At 36.2% G+C, this 21,777-nt stretch overlaps 1 protein-coding gene across 30 annotated transcripts in view; it reads left to right on the forward strand.

The window, feature by feature from the left end:
- Trpm (transient receptor potential cation channel, subfamily M) overlaps positions 1-21,777 on the forward strand; it is a 403,692-nt gene that overhangs the window by 120,839 nt on the left and 261,076 nt on the right. For all 30 annotated transcript variants that reach the window (XR_012408366.1, XM_073992979.1, XM_073992998.1 and 27 more), the window contains one exon: positions 20,042-20,085. The gene's annotated coding sequence lies outside the window, so the exon portion shown is untranslated. The remainder of the gene's footprint in view (positions 1-20,041; positions 20,086-21,777) is intronic.

Genomic DNA, 21,777 nt, shown 5'->3' on the forward strand with positions numbered 1-21,777 from the left:
AAATAAAAGATTCCTTCCAAACAGCTTGGAAATATCCAGAATTTAGTGCTTTATCAAACATAATCGATAGAGGTAGCGCCAGATTATCGGCACAGTGTTTTAATATACGAGCTGGAATTCCATCTGTTCCAGGAGAGGTAGTATTCTTTAAGTTTTTTAGATTGGTATACACTACGGCGGAATCTAAATTTCTTACCATTATACATGAGCATTCAGAAATATTATAAGGATACTCAAAATTGTCGTCATGTGTTTTACTGGAATAAGTTGTTTGAAAGAATGAGACAAATATATTAGAGATTCCTGTGTCATCTTTTACAACAATATTTTCAAATTTTAGGAAAGACACTAGATCAGCGTTTTGTGTTAACGAAACCATAAAAAGCTTTAGGATTGGGTACTAATTCTTTCTTAATTTTGGTAATATAGTTGTTGTAATGTTGTTTATTGCGTAATGTATATTTGGATCTAGCAATTGAATAATTTGCACAGTCTAAAGTTGATCTACTTCTTTTAAACTTTTTATATAACTTATTCTTCCTATTTTTTAACATTGATAATGTAGTAGCATTCCAAGGTGGCCTTACGTTATTAAAGATTGCGATTTTAGGGACAGTTTTGATATGCAACTTTCAAGAGTGAAATAAAACATATCCAACATATCGTCTAATGAATATAATGTGTGGACTTTACACCAATTAATTTTACTCAAAAGCAGGTTCAGTTGAAAATAATCAGTTTTTGAAAAACAGTATTTGTGTTTGCGCGCACAGTTGTTGTTGTTGTTGTAGCAACGCAAATATGTTCGTTCGTGTATTATTTCAGTTATCAAGTTCCTCTGTATCCAGACTCAAGAATTCTGCAACCTGGACTGGTTGCGTCCATAAAGAATGAGGAGACAGGTGAGTGGGGTTAGCTGGGCAGTTGAATAAATGCAGAGTATCGTGTGGTCCCAATCCACATGCTGGGCATCGCATCGTCCGGATCTTAACTGAGCTAAAACCACTCGTGTTTGCCTTGGCAGCTGTCGCTCTTCTGCTGCGATGGATGGGGGCATGGTTTCCAAGTACGGCATTCACACTGTATCTTCGTACTGCTTGCGCAACCATGTTGGTGTGAATGCGATTCAAGCCTGCCTGATAGGCTCGTTGATCTAGCGGTTCTCTTTTATACCTTTGGACCTCTCTCTCTAGATCATGAAGGTCTCTCCTGACGTGCCTGGGTGGGGGGCGCCTGTCCATTAAATCGTGACAGGGATGCTCACTGCGGTAACACCCAAGCAGGTACTGCATCGACAACATCTTATTGTGCTGACGCACCGGTAAAACCTTCGCCTCCTCATGAAGATGGTCCACTGGTGTCATGAGGAGGCACCCTGTTGCAGTCCTCAGGGCGGCATTCTGGCAGGTTTGAATCTTCTTCCACTGCGATGCGCTAACCTTTGCGGACCACGCTGGCGCCGCATAGCTTACCACAGACCGGCCTATTGCATTGTAGGTGATCAACAAGGTTTCTTTATCAGCACCCCAAGTGCTGCCGGCCTGCGACTTGAGAACCTTGTTCCTACTTCTGATCTTATTGCAAATAGCTGTGGCATGCGCGGACGACTTGAACATGCTATCGAACGTTACACCCAGTATTTTAGGGTAGTAAGTGGTCGGAATCAGTGCACCATCGACCAATATGTTCAGTGGGAGCCTCATCTCAGCCGTCCATGTTGTCAACAGCGTGGCTGTGGATTTAGCGGCGGATATTTTCATATTCCTCAGATGGAAGAACTGCACTAGGTCAGCTATGTAGACATTTAACCTATCACATATGTCATCGACGATAGGACCCGACGCCAAGATCGTACAATCATCCGCATACATCACGATCTCTATGCCGTCTGGAGGGTGTGGAATTTCAGAAAGGTAGAGGTTAAACAGTTCCGGAGATATCACCCCTCCTTGGGGAACTCCCTACAAACGACTGGCGTCCACACATATAGTTGATTACCCAACGTTTCAAACATGGCTGGAGATTAGTTTTCTCTATATCCTCGAACAGCTTGGCATGGTTGACGGTATCGAAGGCCTTCGATAGGTCAAGAGCCACCATGACTGTTCGGTCGCACGGCCTTTTCTGGTTCAGTCCTCTACTGATATGTGTGGATATGGCGTCTAATGCTGTTGTAGTACTATGCATTTTCCGAAATCCATGTTGATGTTGGGCAACTGGAAAACACCTTCTCATCGTGGGGAGGAGTAGCGCCTCTAGGATCTTTGCTACTGGCGACAGGAGTGAAATCGGCCTGTACGATTCACCTCTGCTGGCATCCTTGCCAGGCTTCAGTAGCGGGACCACCCTGCCAACTTTACAGGCATCCGGTACAACATGGTTGGCTAACGATAGGTTGAGAACACTTGTTAAATACTCAACTCCAGGTTCATCCAGCTGCTTAAGCATTACCATCGATATTCGGTGCGGGCCCAACGCTTTGGATGATTTAGCGTTTCGGATGGCATCTGCAACATCGCTCTTCGTAAATTGTGGTGGTACCTCGGCTGGAAGAGTTCTTCTTATACGGCGTAGCACACTTCTCTTCGCCCTATCGCTCTCGCGGTGCTCTATGAACTGCCGGTTAAAATAACACGCGCACCTCTTTGGGTCAGTTACTGTCACGCCGTTGAAAGTAACAGCCGTTCTGTCATCCTTCTTTTCCGGACTCGAGAGTGATTTAACCGTTGCCCACAATTTACTTATTCCTGCACCAATGTTGCACTGCTTCAGATGGTCTAGCCACTTTTTCCGCTTATGTTCGCCCACTAGCCTGTTGACTTCAAGAGTAAGTTCTCTAACTCTTGGGTCTTCGGGGTTCGTACGACGAAGCTCATCACGTTCATTTGCTAGTCCCGTCGCCTCTGCTGGGAAATTTGGTCTTATTTCGGGTATTCGACCAGCAGGTATGTAGCGAGCGGCTGCTTTAGTGATGATGTCTCGGAAAGTTCTCTCAGCTACCCGAGGATCTGAGGGGGTGGGCAATTGACTGAAGCGGTGATTGGTAAATTCTCTGAAACCTTGCCAATCAGCTTTCCCATGGTTCAGGAAAGTACGACGTTCAGAGGTTATGAAGTCGGGTGGTCTGTTTACGGAGACGATGATAGGAAGGTGGTCCGAACTAAGGGAAATGACGGATTGCCAGGTTACGTCATTTATCAGACCTGGTGCCACAATGGTGATATCTGGCGAGCTGTGGCAGTTTCCTCTAATCCTCGTAGGAGAGTCTTCATTCACCGTGCAAAACGTGGAGCTATCGATTTGCTCTGCCAGCGCTGTACCCCGCTGGTCATTACCTAGGACGGAGTGCCAAAGCTCATGATGAGCATTGAAGTCCCCTAGCACCAGACGGTTATCGCCCTCTAACAGCGAACTAATATTGGGCATATAACGTCGGGCACAGCTATTCATCGGCGGTATGTACACATTAAGCAGCTCTACCTCGGCAGTACCACACTTTACTGCTACCCCCATACACTCCATGTATGGGTCACTAGAGCCAAGCTCAAGCGAGATATGTCTGTACTGGACAGACTGGTGTTTTAGGAAGGCAAGTCCTCCTCCTCCGCTTCTTGTGCGATCCTTCCGCAAAACGTTATAACCATCACAACGTAAGCTACAGGTGGCGGTGAGCTTTGTTTCCTGGATCGCGGCGACCATGATGTTTTTCCGACTCATAAGGTCCACAATTTCACTGACCTTATTGCGGAGACCGTTGCAATTGAATTGCAGGAATGATGCATTCCTGGGCCGTTGAACAACAACATGTGGTGTTAGATGATTGTTGTTGTTGTTGGGGAGACTGCGGGGGCGTCTCGTATTCCGACGACGACGAAGAGTCAGACGACGACGTAGAAGACGCACTGGGTGATGCGCTGACGCAGCAAGCAGCAACATACCTGTCGCTGTAATCCCGGGTGCTACTAAGGCCAGAGCACCCACGAAAATGCACCCATTCCATACATCCATTACATCTCACCATTGTTGACATGAGGTGGATGCGGATCTGGCAAACGGAACAGATCCATACTGGCCCGGGGTTCATTTCTATCCCGGCACGGACCAGAAGAGCTCGGAGCAGGCATTCCGGGATAAATTGCCGCTCCCATGGTGAAAAAAATACACGAACACAAACACATAATTGTTGAGGTGACGGCCCCTAGTCGAAGATTCCTCCGAGTCAATCCGGTACATAGAACCGGCCGTCGCGGGCACAGTGTTTAACTTTGTTGGTAAATTGGGAGGATAATGGGATCTGAATGTAAATAGTGGAATGATATTTATCTTCTGTCGGTCTGAGATATCAAAATATCACTAGAGTTATTCGCGAATACTAGATCAAGTAGATTACAAGCATCGTTCTCTCCATGCCGCAAAAATACCATCCTCTTGCTTTGAAATAAATATAGCAACGACACACACATACAAAATCACGCAAAATCTCACTATGCCATAAAAACGTTATTTTCCCACGCTCTTGAGGGCGAGAACATGTGACAATCGTTAAAAAAAATTAACAACAAACAATTAGTAATAATCAGAAACAATTTCAATAAATTATTTGTTTGAAAACATTTATCGGTCGCTTTTTAGTAACATTTTCGTGTTTGTTAGACATTTTCACAATATATATTTGTAGTATTTTATCACCATTCGACAAAAATATGGTAATAAAGCTTTTAATTTATTTTTTTGCGTAGGAATTATTTTAAACGTATTATCGTTAATTTCCGAAATTATAAGCATTTTAATTATACCGACATTTGTCGGTAACTCAAACAATGGGTTAGAGAATCGCACTGCAGAACGGTGAATTTTTTCACCTTAAATTCTCTTTTGCTTTATGTTGAAACTAAAAAGAGAATATTTTTGTAGTTTTCTATTTGTTTATTGTTTAACCAGCGAATTATTTTTGAGGATATTTAAGTCCAAAAATGGATAAAACGTAGAAAGAAACTTCCAAAATCCGTTTTTTCTAATTTCTATTTAATGATATCCTGTTCTCTTTGAGCAGGGCTGCATCAAACAATCATGTGTGTGTAAAAATGGTACTTGGGATTTCTTTTAAAAATGCCGAAAACTTTGTATATATTTTATACCATCTCTTGCTTCTTGATTCAGAAGATACTTTTACTGACAATCCCAATAAATTCCTGAATATATGTGGATGTAACAATTACGATCAAATTTATAAAAAAATGGATTTTTTTGGAATTGTCTGCGGTTTAGACCAAATGCGTTGAAATATATGACCCAAATGGAACTTTATTAGCGAAGAAACTGCAAAAAACCCCACAAAATATGCGAAAATAACCGAGTTTTACGTATTTCAACCATTTTTATGACGTTTAAATAACCATTGACAATAATAAGTGTGTTAAATGTCTGTTTAAGAGCATATTGAACTCGTAACCTTGTTCTGTAGAATCTTGAATTCATTTTATTTTTTAAGACCGAAACCATATTAACGGTTACCTTATAAATAGACAGCGGAATCCTATGCAAATGCATATATGGTTAGGATGGTCGTAGAGAAAATCCGATTAGACAGAAACTCGTTTTATCACAAAATAAACCGAATTAGGCACAGAAATTTTGCAATATTTTGCATATCGTGCATATTTTTACATATTTGCATAAAATGAGCATATGCAAGACCATATGCAAAAATATATACAAGGATTTGTGGTCGAAAAATCACACCGAAATGGCTGAAATGTGGTATTAAGTCTTCGTTAGGAGTATGAAGCTTTACACCTGAAATTTGTCCGCATGGGTCCACGTCTTCATATAGCTCCCATAGAACGGTATCTCCGGATGGCTGAAATTTGGTATTAAGTCATCCTTGGGAGTATAAAACGTTCCACCTGAAATTTCTCGATATCGGTCCACGTCTTCATATAGCCCCCATAGAACGGTACCTCCGGATTTCTGGTATTTTGAAGGTTGTGGCCTCAATATCCCTCCGAAATGGCTGAAATTTGGTATTAAGTCATCCCTGGGGTATAAAACTTTCCACCAGAAATTTCTCGATATCGGTCCACGTCTTTATTTGAATTGTTTTAGTTCTTCATAACCTCAAAAAACTGTTGTGTTGAATTATGCGAAGCTGGTAGTAAATGAGCTGTAACTCGTTGAGTTTTAGAGATATCAGCATGAAAATTTAACACAAGATAAAGTAGAAGTTGTGGAAAAAATAGAAATTGAACTCAGAAATCGCATTTGTTGAGTTATGCCACTCTTTGAGTAAATAAGCGATATGGAGGTAGTTTTGGAAAGTCGTACATATGGGTACGAAAAGTACTAAATGGTACCAAATTTGGATTTTGGCGAACGGATAAAGCTGGAATCCTGAAATTTGGAAAAAAAATTACTGTTGCAGTATAGGGTTGGGATGTGGAAATAGGTTGGAAATTCGTACTTAGGTGTACGAAAACTACAAAATGGTACTAAATTTAGTACAATTTGGATTTGGGTGAAAGGATAAAAATGGAATCCTGAAATTTCGAATTAAGATTAAGTGTAGAAATTATGTAGTTTTGGAAATTAATACTTATGTATATGAAGAGTACTAAATGGTACTAAATTTGGTATAGTATGGATGTGGGTGAACGGATAGATTTGGAAACCTGTAATTTGGAATTATGATTATCGTTGAAGAATAGAATTGAGATATGGAGGTAGTTTTGGAATATCGTACTTATGTGTACGAAAAGTACTAAATGGTACTAAAGTTTGTACAACTTGGATTTGGATCAGCGGATAAAGTTGGAAACTGGAACCCTAAAACTTGGAATAAAGATTACTGATATAGACATAGTTTTGGAAATTCGTACTTATGTGTACAGAAAGTATTAAATGGTACTAAATTTGGTATCATTTGACTGACTGATTGACTGATCAAGGCCCAGACCAAGCAGCTGAAGCTAGAAACTTGAAGTTTTGTGTGAGGGTCCCTCTTGGTCCGAAGGTGTCAGATAAGGTTGGGTTTTTTAAAATTCCGACTAGAAGGGTAAGCAAAGTACTAAAAGGTACCTAAAATGGAATGAGGCACAGAGGGGAAATGTATGTTAAAAGTTGATTAAAACTCCTAACAAGCTCATTTGTAGTCCGATTGACGTACAATTTGGCACACATTATATTTACGGCCTAAAGAGTAACACTACAGAAAATCATCCGAGTTTACATAAATCATACACAAAAAGCGCTATATACGATTGATAGAAGCGGAGAGGATCCAAACTTAGCCGATGTCAAAGTTTTTCTAATTTGGTCCAAATCACTTCAGATTTATTTGTAGTCCTAACATATATTTTTTATTTCACATTTTGTTAAAGTTTCACAAAAACCTCAATATACCTCAGATCACGTTTATTTTTGATAAAATGTACTCTAAATTTTCACTAAGACACTTTTCAGACACGGTTCAGATGTACATGTAGCTTCCATATATGACTTTAGGCCTATGTTTCCCCTCTGTGCGAGGGTGTGCAGGATAGATGTACCGAAGGGGTTTCGGAAATTTGAACTATAAATGTATAGAAAGTACTAAAATCTACTAAATTTGGTACCATTTGGTATTATGTGAACGGATAGAACTTAAAACTTGAAATTTGGAATGATAATCAAGTATGGGAATTAGGGTTAATATAAGCAGGTGGCTTGTGTACGAAAAGTACTGAATGGTACTGAATTTTATACAAATTAGATTTGCGTTAACGGATAGAGCTGAAATCCTTAAGTTTGGAATTAGGATTACTGTTGGAGTGTAGGTTTGGGATATTGAGGTAGTTTCGGAATTTCGTACTTATGGGTACGAAAAGTACTAAGTTTGGATTTGGAGTTACGAATAGAGCTGGAATCCTGAAATTTGGATTTAATGTTACTGTTGGAGTGTAGAATTGAGATATGGAGGGAGTTTTGGAAATTCGTACTAATTGGTACTAAATTTGGAACAAATTGAATTTGGGTGAATGGATAGAGCTGGTCATTTGGAAATTCGTACTTATGTGTAGGAAAGGTACTAAATGGAACTATATTTTGTATTGGTTGTAGGGAAAGTTTTTGAAATATGTACTATATTATTACGACAGGTACTAAATGGTACACCCAATACAACGTTAGTGTGTGGGGTTGAGATATGGAGGTGGTTATGAAAATTTGTACCATAAAGGTACGAAATTAATACATTGTACAAAATTTGGTATTGGGTCTTTCTGGAATTCTGAAATTGTGTAAATGCATAGTATATACTATAAGTGTACGAAAAATGCTGAATGGTACAACATTTGGAATAATTTTGGTATTAGATGAAGGGATAGAACTGGGTCACAGGTGATATGTGGGGTTGATATGAGGAGAAAATTGGAACTATAAGCGTGGAATGGAATTCCGAATTTTGGCAATATGGTAACTTTAATGAGGTCGTTTAAGAACTATAAGTACTATAAAAACTTGGATGAAAGGATAAAGCTGGAATTTTGATATTAGGGTCACTGCTGGTGCTTAGGTTTAAATAATTTGCAAAAATCACTAAATTTTGTATAGGATGAAAGGATAGACTTGGGATTCTGAAATTTGGTGTGAGTGTCACTGTTGATGTGTTTGGTATTAATACGAACGAATTTGAATTCGAATCGTCTTACAGAAACCCGACATAAGTGTAAGAAAAGTATTATTATGTACCATTAGTTTTAGGCATGTTAGGAATCGAATTTTGTAATTTGATATTTTTCATATTTTACTTTATAAATTTTCAAAATATGAACGGCTTAAAACAAGTCTGTTTGCATCCCATTTTCTATTAATGTGAACTTTTCGCTAACGAAGTAGCGGGCACATGCTAGTTATACATAATTATGTTTTATTTCATTCGAAATGACAAATTCTTTCTAATGCTAAGTCCATTCTGTCAAACGCATATTCATGAGTACATACTCGTAAGTATACCTATTAACCTTTATTATTAAAACTTTTTGATTTTCTAAACTAACCGGCGTCTGAAAATGGATCCCAACTTTAGCCTATTGTCATCAAAGAATTACATTAGTTGAAATGACCTTTTCAACAATTTAATATGACAGATTAAAATCAAAAGAATTTTAAACTGTATCTTTTCCACTTCTAAGAGGTGGATAGGGGCGAAAAATACAACTCCATTAGAAAGGTTACATTGCAACACATTTGAATGACCCTTTTTAGCCTCAATAGTGATGCTGGTAGTTGTTGTTGTTGTACTTGATATCATTAGTCACAGACAACATGCATATTTAGTTGCTAGGTTCACACCATGCATGTGAGTGAGTGGTGGGTGGGTGCTTGGGTCGTTAAAAACTTAAGGGTAAACTTCGGGATGTAATTTGCGAAATTGTTCGAATCCAGTTAGTTGGTTGCTTCTTTTTTATTTGAACTTAACAAAGTTAACATGGACGTGTTTTGTAAAATGCAAAGCGAACGCATGTCCTTATAAAGACTGCAAAAAAGAGAGTGTATCTGAGAGTAAAACTTTGCCCCGTGTGGTTTCCGTAGCAAGTTTTCAATGTAGTGTTGTACCTTTACTTTGATATTTTATTTTTAAAGTTGGTAATACGTTTTTTTTTGTGAATTGGACACCTTCCAGTAACACTAGATGAAATTTTTATTACGGTGTATAAAGGCTAGTGACTAAAACAAAGTTGGTTTATATTGTGGGTTGTTGGAAATATTGCAAAAATCTGTAAATAAGTAAGATTTAAAATTATTTCGATTTTTTTTAATATTTCCTGTTGCACGAATGAAAGGTCTTTTACCTATTAATGACTGAAATAACTTTTATTTCATTTAAAGTTTAAAAAGGTACCGCACAATCCGCTTTTAGTTTTTATGATATATGAAATAAAGTTATATATAATATAAAATGATATATATGTTTTAATGCGATGATGAAACTAGTGAGAAACAAACAGTTATGTCATTTCGGTTATGTCGTGTGCCCCTACATCTTGTTTTCAGTTAAATATCTGCTTACAGTGACTTCAAAAAATTGTCAAAATTTCCGAAATATAAAAACTTTAAAAGCTTTTTGTGCTGAAGTTTTTTTTTGATCGAAACACTTTATAATTAAGATTTTATGCAATCTTAGGTAAATACTCATCAAAATATCATACAGGGATACGAGGTTGTAAAAAAGTCATAACCTTATTGTTCATGGAAGAATCATTTCGAAGCAAATGGCCGCCTGTTTTTTAGGCGAAACTGACCATGTGGCTATTATTATACGGCGTGAGAAATTTGGGCACCATGACAATGCGAACTCTCACACATCGATTCAAAGCTGCGCTTTTGGACAAAACGTGGAATTGATAGGTCATCCGCCGTACAGCCCTGTCTTGAAATCCAATAATTTCATTTGATTCCCGCACATCAGGAAGAAAAGGCGACGAAAATCGTTGACCATTGAAGCGTTCAAAAAACCACGTTTTGGAGGTGTTTTAATCGGAGTGGAAAAAGTACTTCAACAATTGGTTTGAAAAACAATAAAACCAATTTTGATGATAAATATTCACATTTTCATTATTAGGCCAGAAACTTTTCTAGTTTCCCTCGTACTCAGAAAATGTGGTTAGTATTAATAACACGAAGTGCCAAATGTTCAACATGCAAACGGATCTGATTCTGGTATTACCATGGCGGGATATTGTGGAAACACTGCCTTTTTATGAGTATATGGTAATTTGGCAGTTTGTGTTAGCATTTTTTGTGTTTTTAAAGCTTTATATTCTCATCTTGGTATTTAAATGGTCACTCCGACACAGTTACATTTCACGTATTTTTATTAACTTTATTCATATATATGTATTTAATGTATTTTTTAACACTCGCATAGTCCATGCTATGCTACCATAAATGACTTATTAACATTATTCATAAAAGAGGATTATATGTTACAGTCTTTTTGATGATAGTGTTAAATACACACATCCAAACTTCCCGCTTAGGAAACATTCAGTAGTAGCCAAAGTCAGCAGCCCCTTAACAAATGTGGGTCATTAACTAATGACATGGAAAGGACAACAAAATGTATAGCACAATTTTTTCGATATCTGCTGTGTTCTAAAACAATCCACAAACGTATAAAAATGTCGGTCAACACCATTATGTTATGTTAAAATGGTTATGTCCTTCCGTAATGTATACATAAATTTATTTATAATAAACAAACATTCATATACATATATTTATAAAACATATTTAATTTTTGTCACCTCTTTCTAAGTTAATCTTTTTTATTTTTACTATTTATGATTTTATATCCCGTGCTATGTATAAAATGGGTTTATTTATTATACCATTTATTTAACGTCATCTGGGACCCCATAAATAATGTATGTTTACTAGCCGATAACACTGACTTCTTTAGTGAAAAGCGTATTGCAATAAAAAGGAAATATGTATTAAGCGGTTTGGTAATCAAAAGACGCCTTATTTGACCAAATTTTATGATTTTAGCTTCATCCTTTCGCTAAAGCTGTAATATTAGGTCGACACAAAAAACGACATAGTTTTTTTTTCTTGAAACGCCTACCTTCTAAATATTTTCCATTTGACCCAAAAACCCTATATATGAAATTTTATCGCGATCAGTTAGCCTGAAACCGTGGCACCAAAAAATATCAAATAAAAATATCAAACCCCACTATAAAAATACAAAATATTGGAAACAATTTTGTTAAAAAATACTGTTTTTTTCCAAAAAAACTTCAGGTTTTCATAAAACTCACATAACTCATATAAAATTTATTTAAAAACAGACATTTTTTCCCATGTAATTTCAATTAATTTAAAAAAAGCTTTGTTCCAGAACTAAAAAGTTTTTACAATGTTTACCATTTTTACACATTTTACCCGAAAAAGCGTTCCCGTACACAAAAAAGTTGTACTCGTACAATTTTCACTTCTCTTTAAACAAAAAATGGCGATGAATGGGGAGTAAAAATATAGTAACATGGTTGCCGGCGTCTGATTGGCTGATATGCCGTCTTTGACATTTGTTCCAGTTTTTTTTTACGTATTTTCCATTTTTCGTTCCCGAACTATTTCAAAAAACTTGTGTGTGAGAACAATTGTTTTGCAGTTCTCTCTTTTACGAGTTTTACTATTAAAAAGTACGGGAACGAAGCTAAAGTGGTAAACGGACGGAACTGGACGGGTACAAACGGGTATATATTGACTGAAAGAGGATACTCTCAGTAATTTTTGAGAAAACGAATCTTTGTTTAATGTTGTTCTCTGAAAGTTCTAGTCCACTAAATTTCGAAATACACTAAAATTTAGTACCTTGGGAAAAATAAAAAAACTCACTACATGAAAACGCTACGGTAATTTATTATTAATTTACTGTTATAGTTTCCGAGAAATAGATATTTCTTTCTCCAAAAATTTACAAAAATTACGTATTTTCAACAAATGGGAAAAAAAGGAGCACGCCGCACCCATATCTTTCAATATTGTTACCTAATTTTTTGGTTTCCTTAGTTTCAATATGTTTACTATCGAATCCCATATAGAAACAAGTAAGAACGGCGTTAAGTTCGGCCGGGCCGAACTTGTTATACCATCCACCACAAGTTGTATTGAAGTAAAATGGAATAATTAGTTTCCTTTCGTGTATGAAGAAGACTTAATACTAAATTTCAGCAATTTCCGTAAAACAATGTGAGGCACCATTCTATGGGGGCTATTTCAAAACGTCGATCTATTCCGACAAATTTCCGACGGAAAGTTTTTAGGCTCAAAGAAGACAAAATACCAAATTTCCTATATTTCGGTAAGAGAATGTGGCTAAAACTATAAAAATACCGAAAATCAAGAATTAAGCCTCTATGGGGATATGGGAAGACGTGGACCTATACTGATAATACTCTTCTGGAATATTTTATATCTCTTGGATATTGACGTCACAATCTTCAGTATTACGAAAATCCGGAGGTACCGTTCTATGGGGGCTATATCGAAACGTGGACCTATACCGACGAATTTTAGTCAGAAATGGGGCAATGTGAAAGCGTGGACCTTTACAGACATATTTCTGGCGAACAGTTTTATATCACATTGAAGACTAAATACCAAATTTCAGCCATTTTGGTGGAATATTGAAGACACAACCTTCAAAATACGAAAAATCGGGAGGTACTTTTCCATGGGAGCTAAATGAAGGCTTGGACCTATACCGACAAATTTAAAGGGGAAGTTTGAGTACCCCCAACGAAGTCTAAATAGCCATTTCGGTGGAATATTGAGGCCACAACGTTCAAAATACCGAAAATCGGGAGGTACCGTTCTATGGGGGCTATATGAAGGCATGGACCGATACCGACAAAGTTCTGGGGGAAAGTTTTATACCACCAACGTAGACTGAGTACCAAATTTCAGCCATTTCGGTGTGATAATGAAGCTAAAACCTTCAAAATACCGAAAATCGGGCTATATGAAGGTGTGGACCGATACCGACAAAATTCTGGAGGAAACTTTTATAGCCCTAAAGAAGACTACGTACCAAATTTCAGCCATTTTGGTAGGATAATGAAGTTAAAACCTTGACAAGTAAGAAAAGCGTTAAGTTCGGTCGGGCCGAAATTTTTATACCCTCCACCACAAATTTCAGCCATTTCGGTGGATTAATGTGGCCACAACCTTCAAAATACCGAAAATCGGAAGGTACCGTTCTATGGGGGCTATATGATGGCGTGGACCTATACCTACAAATTTCTGGGGAAAGTTTTGTACGCCTAAAGAGGACTAAATACCAAATTTCAGCCATCTCGGTGTGATAATGAGGCTAAAACGTTCAAAATATCGAAAATCGGGAGATATTGTATTATGGGGGCTATATCAACACGTGGACCTATATAAACATTTTATGGTAGAAATGTTTCTTTGCCTATGGAAACACAAAATACAAAGTTACAACCGATTCTTTGGTCAAATGGGTCTAATACATTCAAAATATATTAAAATGACGCGTACTTTATAAGGGGCCTTATGTGGGGGCTATACCAAAACATGGACCTATATAACCCAACTTTGGTAGGAATGTTTTCTGGCCTCTGAAGACACAAAATACCAAATTACAACCAATTCTGTGGTCAAATGGGTCTAATACATTCAAAATATATTAAAATGACGCGTACTTTATATGGGGCCTTATATGGGGGCTATACCAAAACGTGGACCTATATAACCCAACTTTGGTAGGAATATTTTAAGGCCTCTGGAGACACAAAGTACCAAAGTACAACCAATTCGGTGGTAAAATGGGCCAAATATCTTAAAAATTCCTTAAAACGACGACGCGTCATTTTGTATGGGGGCTATACGAAAGCGTGGACCTACATAGCCCGCTTTCAATACCAAAAGTCCTACGTAAATATAACATATTTTCCCAAAATTTCATCAACTTACGTCAATCCGTTCGGACGCTAGAGTGATTTCCACAGACGAACAGACGGACGGACATGGCTATATCGATGTAGAATTGCACGCTTATCAAGAATATATATACTTTGTGGGGTCTACAATGATTATTTCGAGTAGTTACAAACGTAGTGACAAACTTAATATACCCCCTCCCGAAAATCGGGAGGTACCGTTCTATGGGGGCTATATGAGGGTGTGGACCGATACCGACAAAATTCTGGGGGAAAGTTTTATACCCCTAAAGAAGACTACGTACCAAATTTCAGCCATTTTGAAAGGATAATGAAGCTAAAACCTTAAAAATACCGAAAATCGGGAGGTACCGTTCTATGGGGGATATATCAAAACGTGGACCGATATATCCAATTTTCAATACCAACCATCCTGCAAGTAATAAAAGCGTCAGTACCAAATTGTGACTCTCTATCTTTAAAATTGCGAGCTGTATCTTGATTTCAACAGACAGACAGACGGACGGATGGACAGACGGACATGGTAAAATCGACATTATAACTACAAATATATCACAGCCTAATATTTTATCCAGACTTATCGAAAATTCGAAGATGAACCATATCAGTCACGTTTTGAATAGCTTCCACATAACAGAATCTTCGGATTTAAAATTTTTTGTAAATTTTTGAACATAATCTGGAACTGGTACTCTATTTAATTATATTTTGTATTAAATTTTTTTCAAATTATTTCGGTAATGATGACATATACTCGTATTTTTAGAAACTTAAATATAAAAATTATAATACCTTCATTCATATGTGGCTACATCCTGTTTCTTAAAAAAATGACGAAAAACCAATTTCCTAATAGAATTTGTTTGGTTGACTTTTTGTTGAGTGATTTCCATTTACCACTCTGTCTGTATTCATGGTTTCCGAGTGCACTTAAGGATGTTTGAGGTTAGCGGGAATCATTTGTGTATTTGCGTCCCCTCCTTGATTCGCACTGTTATATTCTGGTGTTGGCGTGTTTGTTTGAGTGTTGTTTTTTATCTATTTGCTACTTTTGCCAGTGGTGCTGCTGTCACCAACATTTATTATTCCTATTTTCTAACATTTGGCAAAAATCCAAAATCAATATACACAACGAACCTGCCAGCCAACCAACCAACGAACCAAACGTTATGAATGGGTATTGCTTGTGGTGTTTCATTGGGTTTGAACACTCTGTTGGATAAATAGATAGGTTCTCCCACAACAGTGTTGGACTCCTTATCAATGTGTCAATTAACAGAAGTCGTCTTATGATATAGGATAGCCACACAGCAACCAGAGATACTACTCACATACACATACATATATGTACATATATGAGACAACATATGTGAACTTTTAGACTTTTTATGAGTGTGATGTTGGCCAGACGAAAGTTAATATGTTAGGCGTATCATATAAATGTAAATCTTGTTATAGATTCATTATAATTTGATTACCATTTTGAAATTCGATTTGAGTTCATAGAACTGGAAAATAAAAATAGCAATATCCCAACGATTTAAAGCGAAAGTAACTTGAGGATTTTATTGAACCGTATGAATGTAGGCAATAAAATAAGGCGGCAATTATCAATTCTTTCTTACGTGTCAGTCGGTAGACTTTTGGATCAGGATGGCATTTACATTCGAATTTGTTTCAAATGCTTCTGTAATTTGGACTACTACCAAATTTTGTTTTACATATTGTAATTTATCGTTGTGGTTTTTCGCCGAATGTCGTTATTTATTATGTATGTATGTGTTTAATATTCCACAGTCGATTGCGGTAATATAAATAAATAATGGGTTCACAAAAAACATATGTAAGAAATTGTCCAATCATATTTGATTTGGTAACATGAGCTATAAATATGTGTATGGTGCAGTGGGCTGTTTCGATCTGTTCACCAGTACCGCAACAAAAGTTGTTCATTTCAAGTCAATTATTTTGTTAATGTTCAAAAACAAATATCTTCTCGTAAAAGATACAATGGAAAATTGGAAAAAATTTAGATGGTTTTCTGCAGTATCGAACCATTTCGCTAGTATGTGGACAGTGCGTGTAAAATTTAATGTTATGATGTACTTGTTAAAAATGTATCACTATAAAATTACCTTACAAAAATAAAAATTTTTATGTTTGCCTTATCGCCATACCATTGCTATCGAAGGCGATATCGTTTTCGAATGTTTCTCGATAGTTCTGCGGATATTTTGTTCGAGAACGACACACGAGTATGAATTGAAAACGATTCATTCGTCGCTCAGTTTGTGGCAGGTAAAAACGATTTCGAATATCGGTAATAATATTATTAGCGAATTAATTGACGATAGTCTTTAGGATATTGGCAAAAAAAATTTTTGGTGGAGTTTCTTGACGTTTCTGTTATGTACCTTTTTCGTCTTTATTTGTTGTGTTTGCGATACTGTTGATAAACATTGTTGTCTTGTATTTGGTACCCTACCAACATGTTGTCTTTATCAACTCTTATTGTTTATATTATACGTACCATTTATATCGAAATTATTTGAAAAATTCAAATGGGAATTTTATACAAACATAAAATTATTTTTGAAACAAAAAAAGTCCAAAGTAAAAAATGTTTCCCGAAAAAATTTTTCTTGTGAAGAAAAAACATTCACCAAATGTTCGAAAATTATATCGTTTTCGAACTTTTGGCGGACAAAAGAAAAACACAAGAAAGGACGAAAGGACGAAGTCTAGGCATTTAGTCTTCATTGGGGTTGTAAAACTTTCCACCTGAAATGTTGGTACCCTCCGATTTTCGGCGTTTTAGCCACATTATTCAACCGGAATAACTGAAATTTGGTATTTAGTCTTCGCTAAAGCTACAAAACATGCATTTCAAAAATCAGACAGTATAGGTCCACGTTTTTGTATAGCCCCCACATAAGCGTAGCCAACATTTAGGTTTTTTGTTGAAAATTTTAGTTTTTCTACCGAATTGGTCGTTAATTGGATTTTTGTGTTCCCAGAAGATAGAAAACTTACTCGCAAACGAACTGTCCATATATGCAGTGCTGCTCAAAACATTTGCAACTCAAATGCCTATATCACATTTAATCTATTTTTAGGGACATTTTGTGTTTTGAAATCTATTGATTCTTGTAATTTGATTCTTAATTGTCCCTACGTTCGGAGTCCATGGAAGACGAAAATACTTTTGGTTTCTTTAGGTCACTTCGTTTTTTGATTTTATAACGGAAAATATAGTGAAAAACGGGGTTTCTTGGATTTTCAACTAAAATCGGACATAACTTCTTTTTTCCACAACGGGCATTTACAGCTTATTTTTTATATAAAAGGTGAGAATCATGGCTTTCGAAGAAGCCATAATTTTTAAAAATCGGGTAACAAATAGTTTTGTTATAGTGATTGAAGTGTGACAAAAACGCATTAAAAAACAGGAAAATGCTTTCCTCGTGCTCTAGGCTGCGTAGAAGACACCAAACGGCGTAATTAATTACTTTTATCAAGGAGGAAATTTAGTTAGTTTTACCAAATTGGAGAAAACCAATGAAATCGGTTGAAAAATGCGTGAGTTATGCCATCTTTGGTGTGTTAACTTGTTGGTTTTTCCTTTATGAAAGATTGGTACCTTGTGCGTAATTATTAACTAGACAAATTCAAACTACAATCATACGCACCAATGTACCAACTTTTATAAAGGAAAACCCAAAAAGTTAAAACAGAAAAAATGCCATAACTCACGCATTTTTCAACCGATCTTATTGTTTTTCCCCATTTTTTGCTACATTTTACGGAAATGCCTGTAATCTTACATTTGAAGTTCCGAGCGGTCACAAAACTTCTCTCCACAAAAATTTTCAAGGTGGCCCCCATATTCCTGTGACGCCCGAATTAAGTTATTATTATATTTTTATCTACATTTGCGGTCTACATTTGCTGTAATTTAGTATTTAGGGTTCGTAGTGATCAAAAAAGATTTCCGCCAAAAGTTGTGGAAATATGTCCACGTAGTCCACATAGTCTCCATAAAACTGCAACGCCCAATTTAGCATTTAGTATTAGTATTCAAAATGGTTAAAAAGTTCTCCACCAAAAACTCTTTCCCGAATATGCAGATAAGATCCGGTCCCATGATCAACACTCCCAATATATATGCAATACTATTCTGTGACGTTTTGGAACAGCCTGAACCATTGGTGTCCAAAATAGATGAGAGAGAATTGATGGGAGAGTAATGTCCCTCTGTTAAATAACGGCTGACACTGCTCTCATTTGAATTCGTTATTCTCTGTTGTTACGACAACGTGCAGGCGTGGACATCAATAGCCTGAACTATATTCACTTCATTTTACCATTAAATACATTATCCTTTATAGTATTGCATAGAAATATAAAATATATCTGAATTTTTTACTAGAGAAATATGTGGCCCTACCAATTTAAACTGCAAAATAAACAAAACTGACATATAACTAAACACTACTATGATATGTTCTTTCTTCCTCTTCCCCTTACACTCCCTGACTTTGCTCAAACTTTATCATAAAAGACATCGAAATGGCATAACTTGTAAGTAATTGACAGCTTCAGGACGTTAGTATATACATATTTTACAGTGGCAGTGAACTAGAATGGCAATTCGTCCAACGTGGGATAAGGATGTGGTGGTGTCATTCGCTTGTTCTCGTTTTCTCGATTATTTTTTATTTCTATCCGCCACATTATATTGCTGTGGTTATGAATTTTTACTCCCGTTTACATTTGTATAGTGTGGAAATATATGTATATATTTGTATGTTCGGTAATATTTGTTTAGAATGGAGCATAGGAAGTATGTAGAATTTGTTTTTGTTCCATTATGAAGATAAGTTGGCTAGATTTATATAAATTCTTAACGTAGTTTTATAAAACTTGGTGCGTTTGGCAGCAGTTATCCTTCTGCTATCACCATCTCTAATGTCATCACTGTTAACGGTAGTTGCTTTTTTTTATCTCCTCCTCCTCGACCATTGTCATTAATATTTATGCTTATGGAAATTGACACTTTGTGGTAATCTAGTTTATCGTCTGACTTTTGTTGATTCTTTATCCACATGGGACCTTTTCATTTGTTGTTGGTTGTTAAAATTAGTCGTGTAAATGTCAAAGATGTTTACTTGATAAAGGAAGCATTAACCCCCAATTCTCCAGCGACATGGTTATCAAAAAATGACACCAACATAATAGAAATCACAACAATTTGTTGAATAGGCTTTCTACATTACAATGCAAATGTGCCAGAAAAAACGTTTAAATAAATTATTAATTTCCCAGAACAGTTTGTTGGAATTGGTATTATATTGGAGGATTTGCTTATCAGTGAACATCTCAATATACACACATACAAACATGTACTGCCAAATGTGTTTTCATCTTGTATTTGGTTACCTTGATCTGGGATATGTATACTCTTCCTTTATTTTGTTATGTCAAAAGTCAAGCTTATTTATGTATTTACTGGAGTCACCTTTTTAACTTTTAAACATATGCACGTATTAATATTTATTACTCTCTCTCTCTTTCAGGAAAGAACTTCAATCAGTATTAACGCTTTGTTGTAAAATATAATGTAAGTGTATAAAATCAAATCAAATTTTACATAAAATGAAACAAAAAACCCTTATTAATTAATTAATTAAATTAATTCACCCTCAATAAGAGTTCCCACAAAAACTCGTATTAAGACGTTACTCTATTCATTACCGTTACTACATATAAATTTCCTTGGCAACATTATTATTTATTTTGTTTATTCTTTGAAACGAACGCGTCAGCGGGTTACACAACGCTACAAAGAAAAAATATATAATTCATATAATGCTTGGTAGAAACACATTAGCAATATACTTACTGTTGCAATTCAAGGTACTGAGAGAAGCGGTGGGGAGCTTAAAATTCGTTACAACAAATAATTGCTGAGAATTGGATTCAAGGATTACTTTTTTTTACTTAAGTTCCATATAGTTGACTGTTGTACTTTAGATGGAGTGAAACTAGAAAATTGTGTGAAGCCACCCCAAAGCCAGATGGCATAATAATTGCATTGCCGTGTGATATAATCCAGTGCATGTGAAAGGATTTTTGTTTCCACTGCAACAATAATGTCACCTTAACACCTGTAATATCTCACGTATCCTTATGTGCAGAGAATGAACAAGCAACAATGAAGCCAGTACCAGTAAACATGTACACATGCACTAAGTTTCACGGTATAAAAGTAAACTTTTCAGACGAAAGAAAGGTGGGATAGGATATCACATGAAAACAACTTTTAAGATAGACGTGAAAACTTTTGCTGGAGATGGGGAGGAAAGAAAATAATGAAGCGGTAAAGTACATGTAAAAAGTGCTTCAAGTTGGATTGGACCGAAATTCAAAAGGAAACCTGAATAAACCTAGCAAAAATACTTAATGAAATTTTCTCAGATTTATAAATGAAATGAAATGTGATGATATTGGATGTTCTACTAAATACTATAATAGGCAGCGAAAAAAAAACTACTTCGATGGAATTTATAGAGAAAGCATTTTAAATATATTATTGTTTTTAATTATTGGTATTATTTTCATTTTTGCTACTGCTTTTAAATTTTTTGTAATTTTTCGTGATTTATGCATTTAACCTTCTGATGTTGACTTTTAATGCGCTAACCAACTGATGCCATTACCAATGAACGACACTTGATTTTTATTTATAAAGATATAGCATTTTTAAAGAAATAGGGTATAGGGGGAGTACCGCGCCCCCTCCGAAATTCAACAAAATTTGTAGACCATTTTAACCGGGAGCCATTCCTGTACATTCCTTGACAATTTAAGAAAAATCGGTTAAGTAGTTTTTGTAGAAAATATAAAAATTGAGAATTGAAAAAAGTGGGCGTAAAAGTGGATTTGGTCAAATTTTCTTTGCATAAAAACCTAAGTCGGGTTATGGCGAACATTTCAGAAAGAGAATTATCCCAATCAGACCAGCTTTTTTCAACTGGTGCCATTACCAACGAACGACATTTGATTTTTATACCCTACACCACACTGTGCTAGCATTTGTATGTAACATGCAGTAGGAAAAGAGACAGACCCATAGTTCCTTCTAGGGATATGCATATAATCACTTTCTGAGGCGATTTTACATATCCGTCTGTCCGTCCGTTCGCAACGTACAGGTCGCATTTATTGTTCGATTTGGCTGAAAATTGGGGAAGATCATTTTTTAGCCGTCGGAAAAACGCTATGCTTAAGGTGAAAATCAGTTCAGATTTGG

The sequence above is a fragment of the Musca autumnalis genome, unplaced genomic scaffold (assembly GCF_047663935.1).
Source record: "Musca autumnalis isolate F117 unplaced genomic scaffold, ASM4766393v1 scaffold_5, whole genome shotgun sequence".
Lineage (NCBI taxonomy): Eukaryota > Metazoa > Arthropoda > Insecta > Diptera > Muscidae > Musca > Musca autumnalis.